The following is a 22,728-nucleotide window of genomic DNA, read 5'->3' on the forward strand; positions in this document are numbered from 1 at the left end:
ACCTGCCGTATGGAAATGGTATGGAATAGGAAGATGATCTTTTTTGCAACGTATGTCCGATTTACGGTGTTGTATGCGATCATTGATCGCCTGTGTAGTTTCTCCAACATATACAGTGGGGAAAAAAAGTATTTAGTCAGTCAGCAATAGTGCAAGTTCCACCACTTAAAAAAATGAGAGGCGTCTGTAATTTACATCATAGGTAAACCTCAACTATGGGAGACAAACTGAGAAAAAAAAATCCAGAAAATCACATTGTTTTTTTTTCATTTTATTTGCATATTATGGTGGAAAATAAGTATTTGGTCAGAAACAATCAATCAAGATTTCTGGCTCTCACAGACCTGTAACTTCTTCTTTAAGAGTCTCCTCTTTCCTCCACTCATTACCTGTAGTAATGGCACCTGTTTAAACTTGTTATCAGTATAAAAAGACACCTGTGCACACCCTCAAACAGTTTGACTCCAAACTCCACTATGGAGAAGCCCAAAGAGCTGTCAAAGGACACCAGAAACAAAATTGTAGCCCTGCACCAGGCTGGGAAGACTGAATCTGCAATAGCCAACCAGCTTGGAGTGAAGAAATCAACTGTGGGAGCAATAATTAGAAAATGGAAGACATACAAGACTACTGATAATCTCCCTCGATCTGGTGCTCCACGCAAAATCCCACCCCGTGGGGTCAGAATGATCACAAGAACGGTGAGCAAAAATCCCAGAACCACGCGGGGGGACCTAGTGAATGAACTGCAGAGAGCTGGGACCAATGTAACAAGGCCTACCATAAGTAACACACTACGCCACCATGGACTCAGATCCTGCAGTGCCAGACGTGTCCCACTGCTTAAGCCTGTACATGTCCGGGCCCGTCTGAAGTTTGCTAGAGAGCATTTGGATGATCCAGAGGAGTTTTGGGAGAATGTCCTATGGTCTGATGAAACCAAACTGGAACTGTTTGGTAGAAACACAACTTGTCGTGTTTGGAGGAAAAAGAATACTGAGTTGCATCCATCAAACACCATACCTACTGTAAAGCATGGTGGTGGAAACATCATGCTTTGGGGCTGTTTCTCTGCAAAGGGGCCAGGACGACTGATCCGGGTACATGAAAGAATGAATGGGGCCATGTATCGTGAGATTTTGAGTGCAAACCTCCTTCCATCAGCAAGGGCATTGAAGATGAAACGTGGCTGGGTCTTTCAACATGACAATGATCCAAAGCACACCGCCAGGGCAATGAAGGAGTGGCTTCGTAAGAAGCATTTCAAGGTCCTGGAGTGGCCTAGCCAGTCTCCAAATCTCAACCCTATAGAAAACCTTTGGAGGGAGTTGAAAGTCCGTGTTGCCAAGCGAAAAGCCAAAAACATCACTGCTCTAGAGGAGATCTGCATGGAGGAATGGGCCAACATACCAACAACAGTGTGTGGCAACCTTGTGAAGACTTACAGAAAACGTTTGACCTCTGTCATTGCCAACAAAGGATAAATCACAAAGTATTGAGATGAAATTTTGTTTCTGACCAAATACTTATTTTCCACCATAATATGCAAATAAAATGAAAAAAAAACTGACACTGTGATTTTCTGGATTTTTTTTTCTCAGTTTGTCTCCCATAGTTGAGGTCTACCTATGATGTATATTACAGACGCCTCTCATCTTTTTAAGTGGTGGAACTTGCACTATTGCTGACTGACTAAATACTTTTTTTCCCCACTGTATCTTACCACAAGGGCATTTGATGGCATAAACAACTGATTTTGAATCGCAGGTGTGGAAACCCTGTATAGGGATATCAACACCTGTGAATGGATGTGAAATGTGAGAACCCTTGAGAACATTCGCGCATTGGGCGCACTGCAAACATGGAAATGTACCTTTACGTTGCGTGGAGAGGAAAGTCTGTTTAGAACCATGCGGGATGAGCCAATATCTGCCCTAATCATTTTATTTTTTAAATTACTAAGTCTTCTAAAACAAGGGAGGAAGGGATTTTGGAACGCTGGAATATTCAGAAAACTGTCTCGCAATATATACCAGTGTTTACGAATTAGGATATGTAACTTGTACATAAAGGGATGGAATGTATGGATGAAAGGAATTCTATATGATACGGAAGATCTGGTAACAGTATTAGTCCTATTTTGACATTTCTGGAGTAATCGTTTAGGATAACCTCTTTGAATGAATTTCTCTTTCATCCCATGAATTCTTTCTAGACAAGTTTCTGAATTGCTAACTATTCTACGAACCCTTTCAAATTGGGAGAGTGGAACAGATTGTTTAACCACCTTAAGGGCATGTCACACTAAGCGATATCGCTAGCAATATCGCTATAACTTGTGATGTTATAGCGATATTGCTAGCGATATCGCTGTGTTTGATACTTACCTACGACCCGCTCCCCTGCTGGTTATCGCTGATCGCGCGAGAACGTCCAGGACCGTTTCTCGTCGTCAGCTTCCTGCGGCGCTTCCTGTGGAGAGACGAGCGACGCGTGGAGCCGGGCGGGAGGACGCAGGATCGCCTGGTGTGACAGGTAAGTAGCGACCCCCGGCCCCAGCGATGTCGCTGGTGAGATCTGCCTGTGTGGCAGCTCACTAGCGACCACTTAGCGATGTACCAGCGATCCTGACCGCGTCATATCGCTGGTCGGGATCGCTGGTACATTGCTAAGTGTGACAGTACCTTTAGGATGGCAACTCTGATATAGAAGTTATTCCGATCGGTATCTTTAGCATAAAGATCGAATGTTAAATTACCCTCCTCATCTGGTAATATCTTAGTATCCAAAAAATTAATCTCCAATAAACTAAAGTTAAGGGTAAAGGTTAGTTCTGGCCAAACATCATTTATTTGTTTGAAAAAATTCTCTAAACTATCAATCGTGCCTCTCCACAGGCAAAAAACATCATCAATGTATCGACGCCATAAAAGGCAATGGGACTGATACAATTCATTGGAATAAATGTAATCTGATTCAAAAAAGGACATAAAACAATTTGCGTATGGGGGGGGGGCCACATTGGACCCCATCGCTGTACCTTGTCTTTGGAGGTAAAAGGTAGCTTCAAAAATGAAAAAATTCTTTGAGAGAACAATTTATAATAACTCCATGAGAAATGTAATAAAAAAGGTACTGCGCAACCTTAGACCTAAATCAGTCATATTAATTGGTGTGGATTTAGTCACAAATAATAATCTATTATTAGGATCACTAAAATGAGCCTTCAAACGTAGATTTCTGTAAAATCTTTGTAAATCTAAATCTAATTGAAAAGAATTAAATCTGTATGTCTGCCAGTGTTTCATAAACCAACCGGCAAGGGATGCACACCAGATCCAGAGGTAATGCCAATTTAGTAGTTAATATTTCCGCTAAATGCCTGAATTCTTCACAAACACGTTTATTACAAAAGGGATTATCATTCTGCCCGACATAGATTTAATTCTTTTCAATTAGATATAGATTTACAAAGATTTTACAGAAATCTACGTTTGAAGGCTAATTTTAGTGATCCTAATAATAGATTATTATCTGTGACTAAATCCACACCAATTACTTTGACTGATTTAGGTCTAGGGTTACGCAGTACCTTTTTTATTACATTTCTCATGGAGTAATTAGAAATTGTTCTCTCAAAGAATTTTTTCATTTTTGAAGATACCTTCTACCTCCAAAGACAAGGTACAGTGATGGGGTCCAATGTGGCCCCCCCATAAGCAAATTGTTTTAGGTCCTTTTTTGAATCAGATTACATTTATTCCAATGAATTGTATCAGTCCCATTGCCTTTTATGGCGTCGATACATTGATGATGTTTTTTGCCTGTGGAGAGGCACGATTGATAGTTTAGAGAATTTATTCAAACAAATAAATGATGTTTGGCCAGAACTAACCTTTACCCTTAACTTTAGTTTATCGGAGATTAATTTTTGGATACTAAGATATTACAAGATGAGGAGGGTAATTTAACATTCGATCTTTATGTTAAAGATACTGATCGGAATAACTTACTTCTATATCAGAGTTGCCATCCTAAGGTGGTTAAACAATCTGTTCCACTCTCCCAATTTGAAAGGGTTCGTAGAATAGTTAGCAATTCAGAAACTTGTTTAGAAAGAATTCATGAGATGGAAGAGAAATTCATTCAAAGAGGTTATCCTAAACGATTACTCCAGAAATGTCAAAATAGGACTAATACTGTTACCAGATCTTCCGTATCAGATAGAATTCCTTTCATCCATACATTCCATCCCTTTATGTACAAGTTACATAACCTAATTCGCAAACACTGGTATATATTGCGAGACAGTTTTCCGAATATTCCAGCGTTCCAAAATCCCTTCCTCCCTTGTTTTAGAAGACCTAGTAATTTAAAAAATAAAATGATTAGGGCAGATATTGGCTCATCCCGCATGGTTTCTAAACAGACTTTCCTCTCCACGCAACGTAAAGGTACATTTCCATGTTTGCAGTGCGCCCATTGCGCGAATGTTCTCAAAGGTTCTCACATTTCACATCCATTCACAGGTGTTGATATCCTTATACAGGGTTTCCACACCTGCGATTCAAAATCAGTTGTTTATGCCATCAAATGCCCTTGTGGTAAGATATATGTTGGAGAAACTACACAGGCGATCAAGGATCGCATACCACACCATAAATCGGACATACGTTGCAAAAAAGATCATCTTCCTATTCCATACCATTTTCATACGGCAGGTCATACAATTGCCCATTTACGTTTTTTGGTGTTGGAACAAGTCAGTGTTAATAGAAGAGGCGGTGACCTGATTACGAAATTACAATTAAGAGAAGCATATTGCATTCAATATTTACAAAGTTTAGAACCCAAGGGACTTAATAGGGATTACGATATTGCTGGTCTAATTTGAATTATGTGGATGTATTTGCATATGCATTCACTAGGTTTATGCATGTGTACATTTTTATTTTTTATATTTTATATGGTACCTTAGAATGGACTCTTGATTACTATATATTCATCATGGGTTATGTATGAACCTAATTTAATTTTCAATCTGATATTCCTCTGTAAAAACTCTATTAGTCCTTTTTCTGGGGGTGTATATCTCTATTAAAATTTCTTTGCAACATAAAGATATACATAGTATGCGAATTCTATTCCATTTTAACACCATTTCCTTAATATCTTTTAGGTCGCGCCATGATCTACTTTTGTCATGAGATTTATCTGCACATTTAGATTCCAGTAATGAGCCTTATTTTTATTGAAATAAAATAATTTTGAGCAGCAAATAAAATTGAGTGCCGGACATTCTATTCTCCAGATATATAAGGGAGTGGTAACCCTTTATCCAGGCACCACTTATATACAAGGAGTGACGTGTCAGCTTTAATCTTCAGAGTACCAGGAGGACCGCCAAGAGTTAGGCAATGTCTTTGCATTTGCAAATTTACTTATTCATCTTTAGGAGATACACTTTAACCCCTTCATGACCCAGCCTATTTTGACCTTAATGACCTGGCCATTTTTTGCAATTCTGACCAATGTCCCTTTATGAGGTAATAACTCAGGAACGCTTCAACGCATCCTAGCGATTCCGAGATTGTTTTTTCGTGACATATTGGGCTTCATGATAGTGGTATATTTAGGTCAATAATTTTTGCGTTTATTTGTGAAAAAAATGGAAATTTGGCAAAAATTTTGAAAATTTTGCAATTTTCAAATTTTGAATTTTTATTCTGTTAAACCAGAGAGTTATGTGACACAAAATAGTTAATAAATAACATTTCCCACATGTCTACTTTACATCAGCACAATTTTGGAAACAACATTTTTTTCGTTAGGAAGTTATAAGGGTTAAAAGTTGACCAGCAATTTCTCATTTTTACAACAAAATTTACAAAACCATTTTTTTTAGGGACCACCTCACATTTGAAGTCACTTTGAGGGGTCTATATGGCAGAAAATACCCAAAAGTGTCACCATTCTAAAAACTGCACCCCTCAAGCTACTCAAAACTATATTCAAGAAGATTATTAACCCTTCAGGTGCTTCACAGGAACTAAGATTATTAGCAATTAGCAACATGGAATGAAAAAATGGACATTTTAATTTTTCCAACCAAAATTTTATTTTAGCATCAGTTTTTTCATTTTCACATGGGTAACAGGATAAAATGTATCCTAAAATTTGTTGGGCAATTTCTCCTGAGTACACTGATACCTCATATGTGGTCATAAACCACTGTTTGGGCGCACGGCAGGGCTCAGAAGGCAAGGAGCGCCATTTTACTTTTTGAATGTAAAATATGCTTGAATGTTTAGCGGTTGCCATGTCTTGTTTTAAGAGTACCTGTGTGCCTAAACATTGGAGCTCCCCCACAAGTGAGCCCATTTTGGAAACTAGACCCTCCAAAGAACTTATCTAGATGCATAGTATGCACTTTGAACCCCCAGGTGCTTCACAAATTGATCTGTAAAAAAAAAAAGTACTTTTTTTTTTTCACAAAAATTTTATTTGGCCTCAGTTTTTTCATTTTCACATGGGCAACAGGATAAAATGGATCCTAAAATTTGTTGGGCAATTTCTCCTGAGTACATCAATATCTCATATGTGGTCATAAACCACTGTTTGGGCGCACCGCAAGGCCCGGAAGGGAAGGAGCGCCATGTGACTTTTTGATTGGAAAATTAGCTCCAATCGTTAGCGGACACCATGTCGCATTTGGAGAGCCCCTGTGTGCCTAAACATTGGAGCTCCCCCACAAGTGACCCCATTTTGGAAACTAGACCCCCGAAGGAACTTATCTAGATGTGTGGTGAGCACTTTGAACCCCCAAGTGCTTCACAGAAGTTTATAACGCAGAGCAGTGAAAATAAAAAAATATTTTTTTTTCCTCAAAAATGATTTTTTAGCCCGCTATTTTTTATTTTCCCAAGGGTAACAGGATAAATTGGACCCCAAAAGTTGTTGTCCAGTTTGTCCTGAGTACACTGGTACCCCATATGTGGGGGAAAACCACTGTTTGAGCGCACGGCATGACTCAGAAGGGAAGGAGCGTCATTTGACTTTTTGAATGGAAAATTAGCTCCAATCGTTAGCGGACACCATGTTGTGTTTGCAGAGCCCCTGTGTGCGTAAACTTTGGAGCTCCCCCACAAATGACCCCATTTTGGAAACTAGACCCCCTAAGGAACTTATCTAGATGCATAGTGAGCACTTTGAACCCCCAGGTGCTACACAGAAGTTTATAACGCAGAGCCATTAAAATAAAAATATTTTTTTTCCCTCAAAAAATAAATTTTTAGCCTGCTATTTTTTATTTTCACAAAGGTAACAGGATAAATTGGACCCCAAAAGTTGTTGTCCAGCTTGTCCTGAGTACGCTGGTACCACATATGTGGGGGGGACCACTGTTTGGGCACACGTTGGGGCTCAGAAGGGAAGTAGTGACGTTTTGAAATGCCGACTTGATGGAATGGTCTGTGGGCGTCATGTTATGTTTGCAGAGCCCCTGATGTACCTAAACAGTGGAAACCCCCCACAAATGACCCCATTTTGGAAACTAGATCACCCAAGAAACTAATATAGATGTGTGGTGAGCACGTTGAACCCCCAAGTGCTTCACAGAAGTTTATAACGCAGAGCCGTGAAAATAAAAAAATATTTTTTTTTCCTCAAAAAATTATTTTTAGTCCACTATTTTTTATTTTCACAAGGGTAACAGGATAAATTGGACCCCAAAAGTTGTTGTCCAGTGTGTCCTGAGTACGCTGGTACCCCATAAGTGGGGGGGGACCACTGTTTGGGCACACGTTGGGGCTCGGAAGGGAAGTAGTGACGCTTTGAAATGAAGACTTGATGGAATGGTCTGTGGGCGTCATGTTACGTTTGCAGAGCCCCTGATGTACCTAAACAGTGGAAACCCCCCACAAGTGACCCCATTTTGGAAACTAGACCCCCCAAGGAACTTATCTAGATGTGTGGTGAGCACGTTGAACCCCCAAGTGCTTCACAGAAGTTTATAACGCAGAACCGTGAAAATAAAAAATCTTTTTTTTCCACAAAAATAATTATTTTAGCCCCCATTTTTTTTATTTTCCCAAGGGTAACAGGAGAAATTAGACCCCTAAAGTTGTTGTGCAATTTTTCCTGAGTACCCTGATACCCCATAAGTGGGGGTACACCACTGTTTGGGCACACGTCGGGGCTCGAAATGGAGGGAGCACCGTTTGACTTTTTGAACGCAAAATTGGCTGGAATAAATGGTGGCTCCATGTCGCGTTTGGAGAGCCCCTGATGTGCCTAAACAGTGGAAACCCCTCAATTCTATCTCCAACCCTAACGCCAACACACCCCTAACCCTAATCCCAACCCTAATCATAACCCTAACCACAACCCTAATCCCAACACACCCCTAACGAAATCCCAACTCTAACCCTAACCACAAGCCTAACCGTAATCCCAACCCCAACCCTAATCCCAATTCCAACCCTAAATTCAACCCTAACCCTAGATTCAACCCTAACCCTTAGTCCAACCCTAACCCTTAGTCCAACCCTAACCCTTAGTCCAACCCTAACCCTTAGTCCAACCCTAACCCTTAGTCCAACCCTAACCCTTAGTCCAACCCTAACCCTTAGTCCAACCCTAACCCTTAGTCCAACCCTAACCCTTAGTCCAACCCTAACCCCTAGTCCAACCCTAACCCCTAGTCCAACCCTAACCCCTAGTCCAACCCTAACCCTTAGTCCAACCCTAACCCTTAGTCCAACCCTAACACTAACCCTAGCCCTAACCCTAGCCCTAACCCTAGCCCTAACCCTAGCCCTGGACCTAACCCTAATGGGAAAAAAAAAAAAAAAAAAAAAAATTTATTATTTGTCCCTACCTATGGGGGTGATAAAGGGGGCGGTGATTTACTTTTTATTTATTTTGATCACTATGAAAGTTTATCATAGTGATCAAAATAAATGAATGAATCTGCAGCGTTGCAGATTCGATTCGGCGCACTGCGCATGCGCCCGCCATCTTGCAAGATGGCGGCGCCCATGACGCTGGACGGCAGGACACCGGGACGGATAGCGGGAGATCGGAGGCACAAAGGAGGGTGAGGGGGTGATCGGAGGGTGAGAGGGGATGATCGGAGGGCTGGGGGGGCGGAGAGAAGGCGGGGGGGGGGCAGATCATGACGGCGGCTGCCGATCGGTGCCGTCAGAAGGTGGCGGCAGCCGATCGGTGCCGTCAGTCGGTGTGGGGGGGGTCGGGTCTCGGTGTCCAGCCATGTCCGATGCTATTTCAGCATCGGCCATGGCTGGATTGTAATATTTCACCAATTTTCATTGGTGAAATATTACAATCGCTCTGATTGGCAGTTTCACTTTTAACAGCCAATCAGAGCGATCGTAGGCACGTGGGGGCTAAGCCACGCCCCCAGGTGTTAACTCTGAAGGGTCCTTTGTGTGCGGGTCGGGTGACCTTTCAGTGACCCCGGTCACCCGACCCGCAGGGGGGCTATTTATAGCATAACGCCTACGTAGGCGTCATAGGTCGTTTGGGCACTGCTTTTCATGACGCCTACGTAGGCGTCATAGGTCGTGAAGGGGTTAATATGTGGTGTATTTATTGCTATTGATAGCTTGATAGGGAGGGAAGTGAGCGGGTGCTGTCGTGGACTCATTAAAAGAGCATTACCGGTAAGTAATCCAGCTTTTTACCCTTCACCATGACAGCACCCACTGGAGAGATTCCAGAGACCATCACCTGGGTGGGACCACCGTGCCAAGGACAGTCCTGCCAAAGCTTAGGTCAGAAGTTGATGAAAGGTCAAGTCTATAGTGATTATAGAAGGTAGAAAGGGTTGACCAAATTGCCGCCTTACATATGGCTTCGATTGGAACGTCTCCCCTCTCGGCCCAGGAGGATGCCATTGCTCTGGTAGTATGCGCTCTGATATTCTCCGGAGGATCTTCACTTCTCGCGGAGTAGGCTAAACGAATGGCATCCCTGATCCACCGGGATAAGGGGCTCTTCGTGACTCCATACCATTTTTTAGAGCCCTGAAAAGATATGAACAGAGCCCTGCACTGCCTCCAGCTCCTGGACCTCTCAATGTATTTTAGGACAGTTCTTCTAACATCCAAGGTGTGGAATTTCTGCTCCTCAGGAGTGGAGGGATCTCTAAAGGTCGGGAGGAGTATCTCTTGAGATTTATGGAATTTTGTTGACACCTTAGGAAGGTAAGAGGGATCTGGCTTTAATATTAACCTATCCTGGTATATCTGAAAAAAAGGGTGGGTCTATGGATAGAGCTTGGATGTCGCTCACTCTCCTAGCAGACGTTAGTGCTACTAAGAGGGCCGTCTTGAGTCACAAATATTCTAGAGATATTGTGTCTATTGGTTCGAAGGGAGCTTCCGTTAAGGCGTCTAAGACCAAATTTAGGTGCCATGGAGGGATTGTAGGTATGTGAACCGGAGTCGTTCGCTCACATGCTGTAATAAATCGTGATACCCACTTATTCCCTGCTATATTGTGGCCATACAGTGCCCCTAATGCGGACACTTGGACTTTTAGCGTGTTTACTGCCAGACCTAAATCTTTCCCTTTTTGTAGAAATTCCAGGATAGGAACTATCGGGATTTCTGTGGCATGAGGGGTTGTATGGAACTGCAGACATTTTTTACATATTTTTGAATAAATCTGAGTAGTGGACTGCTTCCTGCTTTGTAGCAGCGTAGTAATTAGTGTTTCGGCAAACCCTCTTGATCTCAGTAGCTGCCTTTCAAATTCCACGCCGTCAAGTGTAAGCTATCCACTTGGGGGTGGAAAAAAAGGGTCTTGGGAGAGTAGGTTGGGAATCGAAGGGAGAAACCAAGGATCTGACACCGACATGGTTTGTAGCCATGAGAACCACGGTCTCTTGGGCCAGAATGGTGCTATCAAAATTACCCTCGCCTTGTCCTCTCTGATCTTCCGAATGACCTGTGGCAGAAGGATTATCGGAGGAAAGGCATATGCCAGGTTCCATGAAGCCTGGAGGGCGACCAGTATGTCTGGATGATCTGACGGGGACAGGAAGGCAAATGTTTCTATTTGTCTGTTCTCTTTCGTGGCAAAGAGGTCCACCTCAGGTTGTCCCCATATAGCTGCTATGTCCTTGAAAATTTGGTGATTGAGGCGCCACTCCCCTTGCCGTCTTGGTTGTTCCTTTCCTTGATATGGAGGGCAGAGAGGGACAACCAACAATTTTCGGCTAAGTTTAAGATTTTTGCCGCAGAAGACATCAGAGTCTCTGATCGAGTACCTTCCTGTCTGTTTAAATAGGCCACTGTAGTGGTGTTGTCTGACAGGATCCTGACGTGCTTCTGCTGGAGCTGTGGAAGAAAATGATGTAGAGCATAATATACTGCCGTCAGTTCCTTTAAATTAGATGAGTAGTCCAGTTCATTCCTAGTCCACCTTCCTTGACAGAAGCTATTCTCCATATGGGCTCCCCAGCCGTGGGGACTAGCGTCGGTGGTTAAGATATGGGATGGTGATATTACCCATGGGACTCCCGTGGACAGATGATTACTATCTAGCCACCATTCTAGAGAAGTGAAGACTTCCTGGGATAGGGTTATCTTGTTCTCGAGGTGACCTTCGTGTCGCCTGCCCTCCTGGAGGATTTGATATTGCAGTGTGCGGACGTGATATTGGGCCCACTGAACTGCCGGGGCGCAAGACGAGAGCGACCCCAATAGGGACATAGCCTCTCTCAGAGACATTCGTGGTCTATCTATTGCTGCCTCAACTTTATCTCTTATGAGCGCAATTTTTACCTTAGGGAGCAGACATCTCTGGGTTGTAGAGTCTAACTGGAACCCTAAGAACATCTGAAGGGAGTGCGGAACAAGTCTGGACTTCTGGAAGTTGATGATCCAGCCTAGATCCTGCAAAGATGAGACCGTATCAGCCACCCGTTTAGTACACAGGGTGAGAGAGTTCCCGATAACTAAGTCATCAATGTACGGCACAATTAGGGTGTCTTTCTGACGAAGATAGGCCACCACCTCTAACATCACTTTGGTGAAGATTCTCGGTGCTTTAGAGAGACCGAAGGGCATGGCCGTATATTGAAAATGATGGATCTTGCCTTTGAATACTACTGTGACCCTTAGGTACCTTTGGTATCTATTATGAATAGGAAGATGGTAGTAAGCATCCTTTAAGTCAATTCCCGCCATTACACAGTTTGGAAAAAGAAGTTTAATGGTGGATCTGATTGATTCCATTTTAAACTTATAATTTTTTATAAACGTATTAAGCTTCAAGTTTATGATTGTCCTAAACATACCATCTGGTTTGGAAACTAAAAATAAAGGAGAGTAGAAACCTCTACCTTCTTGTCCCGCTAGGACTTTCACTAAAACCCCCTTGGATAGTAAGCTCCGAATTTCTATTTCGAGGGCCTTTTATTGTACTATTGAGTTAAGGTGGGTTACGATAAACCAATCGTGATGAATTTGAAGGAATTCCAGTTTTATTCCTTCTTTAATTATATTTAGAATCCATGAACTTGAAGTTATTTGTTCCCACTTTGAAAAAAAAATTTCAGTCTACCCCCTACTGGGGGGACTTTTTGTTCAGTATTTATTTTCCTTTCGGAATGTTGAACCTCTAAACATGCTACCCTTTTGCTTCTCAACCTTTGTGGGCCATCTAGTTGATCTATCCGCTTGTCTCCTTTTCCCAAACGGTCGCCTTTTAAAGGTTCTCCTGTAGAAAGGGATAGAAGAATCAGGGAAAGCCTTCTTCCTTTCTTTCGCTTTTGCGAGTATGTCATCTAGAGCTTTTCCAAAGAGAAACTCACCCTCGCACGGGGTTGCGCAAATCTTGGATTTTGATTGCGCGTCCCCCTTCCAGCTCTTCATCCATAGCACCCGCCTGGCGTTGTTTACAAGACCAGCCGATCTTGCTGCTAGCCGCAGGGTGTCTGCCGATGCATCGGCCATGAAGGCTGCCGCCCCTCTAATTAATGGAATAGCGGCCCGTAGCTTTTCCCTAGACACCTTCTGCTCGATCTGTTGATCCAATTGGTCCAACCACACGAGCATTGACCTGGCGGTGCATGTGCTGGCTACTGCTGGCTTAAAAATCCCTGTAGTAGATTCCCAAGACCTTTTTAATGATGACTCCACTTTACGGTCTAGTGGGTCGGACAGTAAGCCTGCGTCCTCTACTGGAATAGTAGACTGCTTCGAGGTAGAGGCTACCACAGCATCGACTTTTGGAATTATGGTCCATTTCAATAGCTCGTCATCGCTAAATGGATATTTCCATTTTGAGGCCGATGGGAGAAAACTTCTTTGATCGTGTTTTTCCCATTCTCTCTTTATTAGGGCCTTAATCGCCGGTATTACTGGGAACGCCCTCCTTTTCCTTTCCGCCAAACCCGCAAACATTATATCTTGTGTGGTTTGGACGCCCTTTGTCTCCTCACACCCCATAGTGTTCCTTACGGATTTGACTAAGTTATCCACGCTATCCAGGGGAAAACATGATCGTCCCTCAATTTCGGATGATGATGATGTGAGTGAGAAAATCAGAGATTATCCCCTGTTCCTCCTCCGAATCAGAGCTGAGAGTCACTTGCTTTTTGGTCCTCGTTTCTGAGGGAGCACTGGCACGGGTGATAGCCTGTAGTTCCTCTCTAATTATGGTCCGTATGTCCTTTGATGACACTGTGGTTCTGACTAGTCTCTCTGGTGCATTGCTTACAGAGCTTTTTGGGGTAGGAGTCAGGGAGAGCCTGAGCGCATAAAGCGCACTCTTTGTGTTTAGATTTCTCTTTTTACTTCGCCTGGAAGAGGGGGAGACATGGCGAAAGACAAGGGGGGGAAAGTCAGCTTAATAGGCAGAGTATATATATTGCACACTCACCCAGTGAAGCTTATAGTATCGGATCAGATGGCTGAGACCACGTCCTGGATCTTGATTCTCCCGCCTCACTCCTGCGAGCGGTGTCCGTGGATCCCTTGGTGCGGTCCCTGGAGGAGCTGCCCCAAGCAGAATCCCCTGCCGGAGAGTGCACTTCACCTTGAGACGACATGGCTCACCGCCGCTTACCTCGCGGCGCTTCTTTAAATAGTTTCCTCCCTTCTTTTTTTTTTTTTTTAAGCCGGAAGTCACTCCTCCCCTCCAGGTTCCTCGCGCCTGCGCACTTGCGCTGCCTCAGCCCTCGTGCCCCGGAAGTTCACCCATTACTTCCGGGGCTTGGAGCATCTCCGCCGGCTCCCGCGCCGCCGCTCTGTATGCGGCCCACGCCTCTCACTGCTGCCGCCACCGCTGCTTGGCCTCTCTCTTTCCCTTTTTTTTCTTCGTGCCACAGACACACTTACCCCAGCGGTGGCCTTGAGAGTTCGGCGTTCACCCGGCGTGCTCCCAGGTAAGACCGGGCGGCCCTCCCCAGACCCGGTCATCACCCCATCCGTCAGACGAAGGGGAAGCCATCTAACGGAAACTCCCCCGACGCTACCTCTGGACCGCAGCCCCTGCTGTTCTCACGGATACTGCACAGGCGGCGTGCACTTGCCCAGGTATGTCTTCCTGCAGGATAACCGTGGAGTTCCCTGGGAACAGGAAACCTAAACTGAGGAGGAAAGGCGGACCGCCCCCTTTTATCTTTCTGTAGGGTTTCCTGTTCCAAAGGGGCGGATCCGATACCTCCAGTGGGTGCTGTCGTGGCGAAGGGTAAAAAGAAGAATTTTGTGAGTAGAAAGGAAAATTGAGAAATTGTAAGTACACAGTACTATATGATGACTGCAATATATTACGCGGAAAAAAAACTTTGATGGGAGGAGTGCTTCTTTAAGTGGTGAAAATGTCAATGTATTTGGCCCAATGGTATAAAATTCTGTGACACACTAATGGTGCCAACATGCTCACTGTATCTCAAGATTAATTCATTGGGGGGGTTTAATTTGTTAAATATGGTCACTTTTGGGGAGGTTCTGATACCTCAGGAGCTTTGACAATGTGCTATGGTGCCCATAAACTATACCAGCTAAATTTGCACTTAAAATTGGCGCTCTGAGCTTTGCAGTGAGCCCTAACCGTAGTCTCTGAATACATACTGGGGATTTGCCCACTAAGGAGAAAACGCATTACAAATTTCTGGGTCCATTTTCCCATATTAACCCTTATGAAAATGTAAATTTTGGGGCTATAGAAGAATTAGTGGAAAAAAATATTCATTTTCACCTCAAAGTGTGATAAAGTTTTAAGATTAAGCTCTGGGTTCAAGATGCTCACTACACCCAAAATGGATACCTCGAGGGGTATGGTTTCTGCTGATTTGGCATGCCAGGGTCTCTTCAAATGCAACATGGCATCTGCAATCTAGCCGCTTTTTACAGTGCTGAGGACTAAGAGTGCAGCGCAAACCCCCCCCAACAGACAAAAATACCACATGTTTACATAGGGTTAATCTGCAAAAGACCTCATTCACATTTGCATGTTTACACACGTATGTGAAAAAATGGCACGTTTTCACCATCAGTGTATTGTCCGTGTATCTGTTTTTACCATTTGTCTTTCATGAATGAATAAAAAATGAATAAATGACAGTTTCTTCTATGCTTTGCAATGTTAAACATGGACAGCACACTGATGCCATCATTGTGCTATATGTGTTTTTCACAGACCCAGAGACTTGTTTTGGCCATTGTCATCTATGCTGCCAGAAAAAAAGACACGTGAACAGCCCAAAAGATTAGAATGGGTACATCTTGTATCTGTGAGAAACATGGATAGAACACGTGGGCAACATGGACGTCTTAGGCTGGTTCAGATTTGCGGATGTCAGAGCTGCGGAGGGCTGTGTAGTTCCTCCGTGAAGCTCCGCCTACTGCCGCACTTCCTCCATTCAGCTCTGCCTACGTCTGCATGCGGCCTGCGTATGTATCTTTAACATTAGGTACGCAGGCCATTACTGTAACTGCTCCTTTATGACTTAAAGCCGGGGGCACCAGGGAGGGGTAAAGTTTATTTCTTCCTGGTGCCACACTTTCAGTAGAGCAGTCAGGCCTGCAGAATAACCCTATACCTGCAAGCTAGTAGCATTCAGGGCTGTGGAGTCAGAGTCGTGGAGTCAAAGTCGGAGCCCATTTTGGTGGAGTCAGTGGCATGGGTTAATGACTCCACAGCCCTGGCAGAGGCCTTTATTCCCCAGTGTAAAATAAAGAGAGCAGATCCTCACCTACTGCATCATCACCATTAGGCCGGAGTCACACTACTGTAGAATACGGCCGAGCGCTATGCGAAAAAACATTGCATAGCACTCGGCCCAGTGTCAATCTATGGGGTAGATCACATCTGCGTTTATTTTCTCAGCCGTATTCGGCGTGCATATAAAATCGCAGCAGGCAGCAATTGTCATTGAGACTCGCCAATACAGGCCTATGGGTGTGAGAAAAAAAAAAAAAATCACAGCACTCGGACCATGCAAGTACTGTCCGATTTTTACCCACCGTGTCCTTTGAAAAGCCGGCAATTCATGTGCCGCATGCATACAGTAAAATCACAGAGTGACAGGTTAGAATAGATATATTAATAAAAGATAATTTTTCTGAAAAAAATAGCAGAGGCTTCCGTGTAATGCACCTTTTCTGGGACAACTGAAAGGTGATGTTATCATTAGGTCTCCTCTCCCCCAGACCCTGGGTAGCATCCGCACATGAAGCGCTCACTTCACACATGGTGGGCACAGCCACATGCATAAAATGAGCGTTTCAATGCAATCCTATGGGTGTGGAATCGCCACGATTCCGCAAAAAAAAAAAAGAGCATGCTGCGGATTTTTCCGCTATGCGATTCCGCAGTGGAAAAATCCGAAGCATTAGCACAGCATTGCGGAATCCCATAGGATTGCATGGGATGCGTTTTTTTTGCGCTTTCGCGGCGACTCCGCAGCGGAAAAGAGCAGCGAAAACGCAAAAAAAACTGCAACGTGTGCACACATTGTGCACTCAGCTAGTGTGTGAGCTTTTTGACACTGTTCCAAAAAACCCTCAGGCGTTAAATGTTGCACACAGCCTAGAGAGTATCCCACATAAAGTCAATTAAAACATGTCACTACCAAGTGGATTCTCAGGGACAGGGACAGTCACACTAGTTTGTTAGGCACTTCGCCACTGCAGGGCCTGTGGACTTAACGGACAACACTAATTCTATATATCCTTTCCTACTGCTTTATATCTATTTGACTCCCCTGAATTCCCACCATTCGTAGGGAGCTTCTGTCTATTTTTCCCCTTATCAGTGGGGGTGTCCACTACAGGATCCACTTGGGGCCTGTCCTTGTTAGGACAGGAGTAACACTGGGGCACGACAGGGAGTGTAGGGGAATACTTTACACTAACACTGGTTTTCCCATGTCTCGGCTCCCCATGAGTGGATCGTCTCTCCAGCAGGATACGCCCAGATGCTGGAATGCTATATCTAATACCAATGGTGAGACCAAACCATTTTTTATTGAGCACTGGTTCACATGAGCACTTTTTTGTAATGTTTTTGTGTGTTATGTCCTTTTAATGGTTCGTTAAAGGTTATGTTTTAATTGACTTTATGTGGGATACTCTCTAGGCTGTGTGCAACGTGTGCACACAGCCTTACAGTCAGCTTTTTTAAATAATTAAATACTATCATAACTTTGATGTTCATTTTACTTTATATTATAAGGTCATTGTTTGTATTTTTAGAGTCACAATGCCATTAACCCCAGCTGAAAAGATTCAAAGTGATAAGTTACCAGTGCCATACAAATCAGCTAAGGCCTGTCTCACACCTCCGTATTTTCCCGTCAGTCAAAATCAGCCAAGTCTTTTAAAAAACGGATCCGCCAAAAAAGGGACGGATCCGTTTTTTCCCCCCATAGACTTACATAATTGGCGGAACTTGACTGACGGTCGTCCGTCCCACCCGTTTTTTTACGGATCCGCCAAGATTTTAGCGGCTCCCGGGCAGATGAGACGGACCCTGCAACTTTTTTTGCTTTGACGGTCCGCTATTTTGAGCATTAACCCACAAATTCCGTTCCAGGAGCCGCTAAAATCTCTCTCTCTCTCCCATCCGCACGATCTCGCTCCAACTACCAGAATTTCTCGATCCGCCTCTCGGCCGACCGCTCTCGATCCAACTCGCGGTCGCTTTAAATTACGCCACGTCGCTTCTCCCACGGATCCTTTCCTTCAACAATTCCGCTGCCATCCGTCCGTCAAGGATCAGTTGCTCTCGTCCTTTGGCGGATTTCAACTGACCGCCGCCGACGGAGGTATGAAACAGGCCTAATTCCTTAGGCAAAGCAACTGTGAAACTGAGGCGGTTACTTCCTACCAGCACACCAAGAAAGAAATGTGTAGTAAAAAAACCTATTTGAATCATTTTGTGGACCTATTGAAAGTACACGTTCTTCATCCAAGAGAGTAGGACCAAAAGCATTGAAGCTCAGTACTGCAGATACAATCACATTATTTTACGAAAAAGAGATGATATAAGTAGTGCTTCCCCAGGTGTAAAAGATGTTGTGACAGTGCGCTCCCCTGATGGTTCCAAGAAAAAAGTGCAGACTCGGCATCTGTACCTATCACTGTTGGAAACATATGCAGTTTTTGTTGAAGAACATCCTGATATTGAAATCGGCAAAAGCAAATTTTGTGCTCTTTGTCCACAACATGTGCTGCTAAGTAGTAAGATTCCACACAATTGTGTCTGTGCAAATGCCATGAGAATTTTAAGCTTGCTATTGAGGCCTTCCGTAAAATACGCAACACGTTTCCACCTTATGGCCATAAATTAATTGACTCTTTTCTTTGTGAAATACCAAATGAGAATTGTTGGTTTTTAAAGTGTGAAAGATGTAAAGGAAACCTTATGTTTAAATTAACTTCAGAGTTAGATGTCCATGATATTCCTGCTGGCAATGCAAAGCCTGTTGAAGGAATTTCCAAATTTCATGCCATGGGGTATTTTGCAGGCAAATTTATTGGCTTTAGAACCACTAAAAACATGGTCCATTACAATGCTAATAACTGCAAGTACCCTGATATTGAATACAAAGTTGATGACTGGGTTGAAGTAATGTATGATGGCAGAAAGTATCGTGGAGTGATTACTGAGGTTGCACACAATGAGATGAAAGTGAAAACCATGGAACTCTATGGCAAGGATAAAAATACCAAGAAATGGCCATCTAAAGATGATGAATTTTATTATGATGTCTGTCAAATTTTAAGAAAGGTTGATCCTCCCCTGAAAATGGGTTCTAGGGGCATTTGGGAATTTTTTGATTAGCAAGGAAGTTAAATGAGCAGAAAGCACAGATTTACATCCTTGCTGAAGTTCTTCATTAGCTGTGTCTGAATTCATTGGACTGGACCACATATGTAGGCCTAGATTAAAATTTAGTATACATTATGTAATTGATCAACGGTCGTATTTTGTAATCAAAATTTCCACTCTGCAAAAATGTTGACATCTGAAGTATGAACACTGAGTGATTACATTTTTAATGCTAAATTTTAGTCTACATATGTAGTTCACACCAATGAATACACATGCAGCCTATGTTTCGTCTAAATAAAGTCAGTTTGCCTTCTCAAATATGAACACTAACAAAGTTGAACACATTCTTTGTTTTGTAACGTAAGTTACTATATTGTCTTGTAACGTAAGTTACCTACATTTCTTGTTATAAAAACTGTTGCATTTAACTTGAGAGGTTAAAATAAATTTGTTAAAGTTGCTTGGACTATGGTGTTTTAATACAATAAAAATAGTGCTTCTCCCGTTTACCAGAACAGAAAATTTGCCTCATGATATGGACAATTGCCTTTCCTTTTTGTGTAACGTAAGTTACCAAGTAATAACACTGTATTTTGTATTTAATTTGTATTGTTGAAAAATCAAACTGTGTTGAAATCTATTGAGAATAGTGTAATGTAAAATATACATTCACTCATTTGTGTGCCTGCCTTCAAAGAACAGTCTGTAGCCATTATTAACTCAGTTTTTGGCTTGTGAATGTAACGTAAGTTACCATGGAACTGCCCTACTCACATAACGCCATCACGTTATGTGAGCCCACTAGCGCAGACGCTTCATCTGCGCTAGCAGTGACGGACCCCCGGACACTGCAGCCCGCGTCCAAGGGTCCGTCACAGAATGACGGCACATCGCTAGCGCATGCCGATTTATGGCATGTGCTAGTGATGCGCTCCTAATGGAAGTGTTAACGGATTGCGTTACATCGCGATATATGACACGGTGTAACGCAATCTGTTAAACGGACTGCCTAAATGTAATGTGAACCCAGCCTAAGCCATCATTATCAATATTAACAGAAATAAACACCTGAAATAGATCAGTCTGTGTGTAATGGCTCTATATAATATATGAGTTTCACTTTTTGTATTGAAGAACTGAAATAAATTAACTTTTTGATGATATTCTAAATTTGTGAGATGCATTTGTATATACACATATATATGTGTGTGTGTCACTGACATCTATAAATATGTATTCTGTGTATGTATGTATTCTATTCTAACCTGTCACACTGTGATTTTACTGTACGCAGCACATGAATTATCGTCTTTTACTCTATCTATATATTATATGTTTTGACAAATATTTCCTTTGAGAACGATGTGTAAATGAGATAGAGAATTGCTCTATGTAAAAGCTCATGTTAAAATCGCATTGCATTTGGATGTAAATTAGATTCTAGGTGTGAAAAATCAGATTGTACTTGCATTATACTCGTGCAACTCTCGGCACGGAGACTCGCACCGATTGTTCATACGTTTAGTGCGACTCCGGCCTTAGGCTAAGTGCACACGTTGCGGAACTCCCGCGGAAGTTTCCGCGGGAATTCCATTCCGCAGGAAAACCGCATTTTAAATTCCCGCGGAAAAACTAGCTATTTGCAAGCGTAATTAGCTTACAGAATGCAAGCGTTTTCCAAGCGATCTGTAGCATCGCTTGGAGAACTGATTGACAGGTTGGACACACTCGTCAGACATAGTGTTTGACGAGTGTGACCAACTTTTTACTATTGAGGCCGCCTATGCAGCATCAGTAGGGAAAAGATCTAATGTTGAAAATAAAAAAAAATTAAAAAATTGTGTTTTTCTCACCTTCGGATGTCCCACACACCGTTCCCGATCATCGCGATGCTGCCGGCAGGTCCCGTTCCCAGTGATGCATTGAGCCAATGACCTTTGATGACGTCGCGGTCTCGCAAGACCACGACGTTATCAAAGGTCATTGTTGCAATGCATCACTGGGAACGGGACCTGCCGGGAGCATCGCTGAGGCCTGGTGACGCTGCGAGGGACATCGGAAGGTGAGAATATGACAATTTTTTTTATTTTAATTCTATTTTTACAGGGATATGGTACCCAGAGCCCGGAGGACAGTCTCCTCTCCTCCGGACCGTGGGTACCATCCGCAAATGTTCTGCTTACTTTTTGCATGGTGGGCACAGCCTCCTGCAGAAAGTGGAACAATGCGTTCCTATGTGTGCGGAATCCCCGCGATTCTGCAAAATAATGGGCATGCTGCGTATTTTTCCGCGATGCGATTCCACCGCGGGAAAATCCGCAGCATTAGCACAGCATGTGCGGAATCCCATAGGATTGCATGGGAAGCTGGGTTTTTTTGCGTTTTCGCTGCAAAATCGCGAGTTTAAAATCGCAGCGAAAAAACCGCAACGTGTGAACGCAGCTTTACAGTGATGTTGGCGCCACGTGAGCGCTGCAGTCAGCGGTTGCAGCCTCACACTTCATTCTCACGTCAAGAAGAAAGAGAACTGCGGCCTATTAGCGACCACTGACTGCAGCGCTCACGTGGCCTAGCAATATCATGGGACAGCTGGTGCCGCTGCAGCGAGAGGAGAATATCTGCCGTTTCATTCTACACTGGGGAATATAACATTTAAGATGGTGGGGGTCACTGACAACCCCTTTAAGGACATTTCCAGCCTGGACACTATGGGGTTAACCAGGACTCAATCGGCACCAGCCGATTCTTGCTTGTCGTGACTGACTCAGCAACAATCGCTCTGTACAGCGCACCCTCAGGTACTGAGGAAATGACATGGGCATGTGGTAAACCGTGCCAAAATGTGACACATAAACCGCCCTGTGTGCACCAGAGCTCCTCTTATCAAAAAAACAGAAGTGAACTTCCCCTTCAAGTGGTCAAATACCAGCACCCTGCCATGAATAGTCCCACTTAAAGTCTAAGCAAGCCAAAAAACAACCAACTCTGTCACCATCTGTGCGACAATGATGGCGCCGGCCACACTCACCGCGGTCAGCAGCTCACGCAGGAGAAGGGAACAGGGACTGAAATCGACGCATGCGCAGTGATCACCGCGCCGCTCCCAGGAGGAGCCTGATGACGTCACCGCTAGATTTCCACAAGCGTCCGGTCGTAAGCGGAGCAGCTCTTGTGTGCGGTCTGTGTCCGAACTACAAGTCCCAGAGCCAAGCAAGCCGACTGTCAGTTCAGGGCATGCTGGGACGTGTAGTTTTATAGCGCTTCACAATTTGTATGTTATGTTTGCAGCGCTTGCACTCCGTGTTGTTTCACTCTTTGCAGTGGAGGGGCCCCTTTGTTTCTCTCTTTTTGGGACCCCCACACCATGCATTATATTGGGTTACTAAATTCTGCTGCTTAACCCCTTCCTTCAAGGCA

General features: G+C 43.6%; 1 protein-coding gene across 1 annotated transcript in view; it reads right to left on the reverse strand.

Annotated features, from left to right (window-relative positions):
* GPAT2 (glycerol-3-phosphate acyltransferase 2, mitochondrial) overlaps window positions 1-22,497 on the reverse strand; it is a 180,849-nt gene extending 158,352 nt beyond the window's left edge. The window contains exon 1 of the mRNA XM_073559516.1: window positions 22,340-22,497. The gene's annotated coding sequence lies outside the window, so the exon portion shown is untranslated. The remainder of the gene's footprint in view (window positions 1-22,339) is intronic.
* Window positions 22,498-22,728: the final 231 nt, after the last annotated feature.

Source organism: Dendrobates tinctorius, unplaced genomic scaffold, assembly GCF_039654945.1.
Source record: "Dendrobates tinctorius isolate UK_male_01 unplaced genomic scaffold, ASM3965494v1 ptg000272l, whole genome shotgun sequence".
In the NCBI taxonomy this organism is placed as follows: Eukaryota; Metazoa; Chordata; class Amphibia; order Anura; family Dendrobatidae; genus Dendrobates; species Dendrobates tinctorius.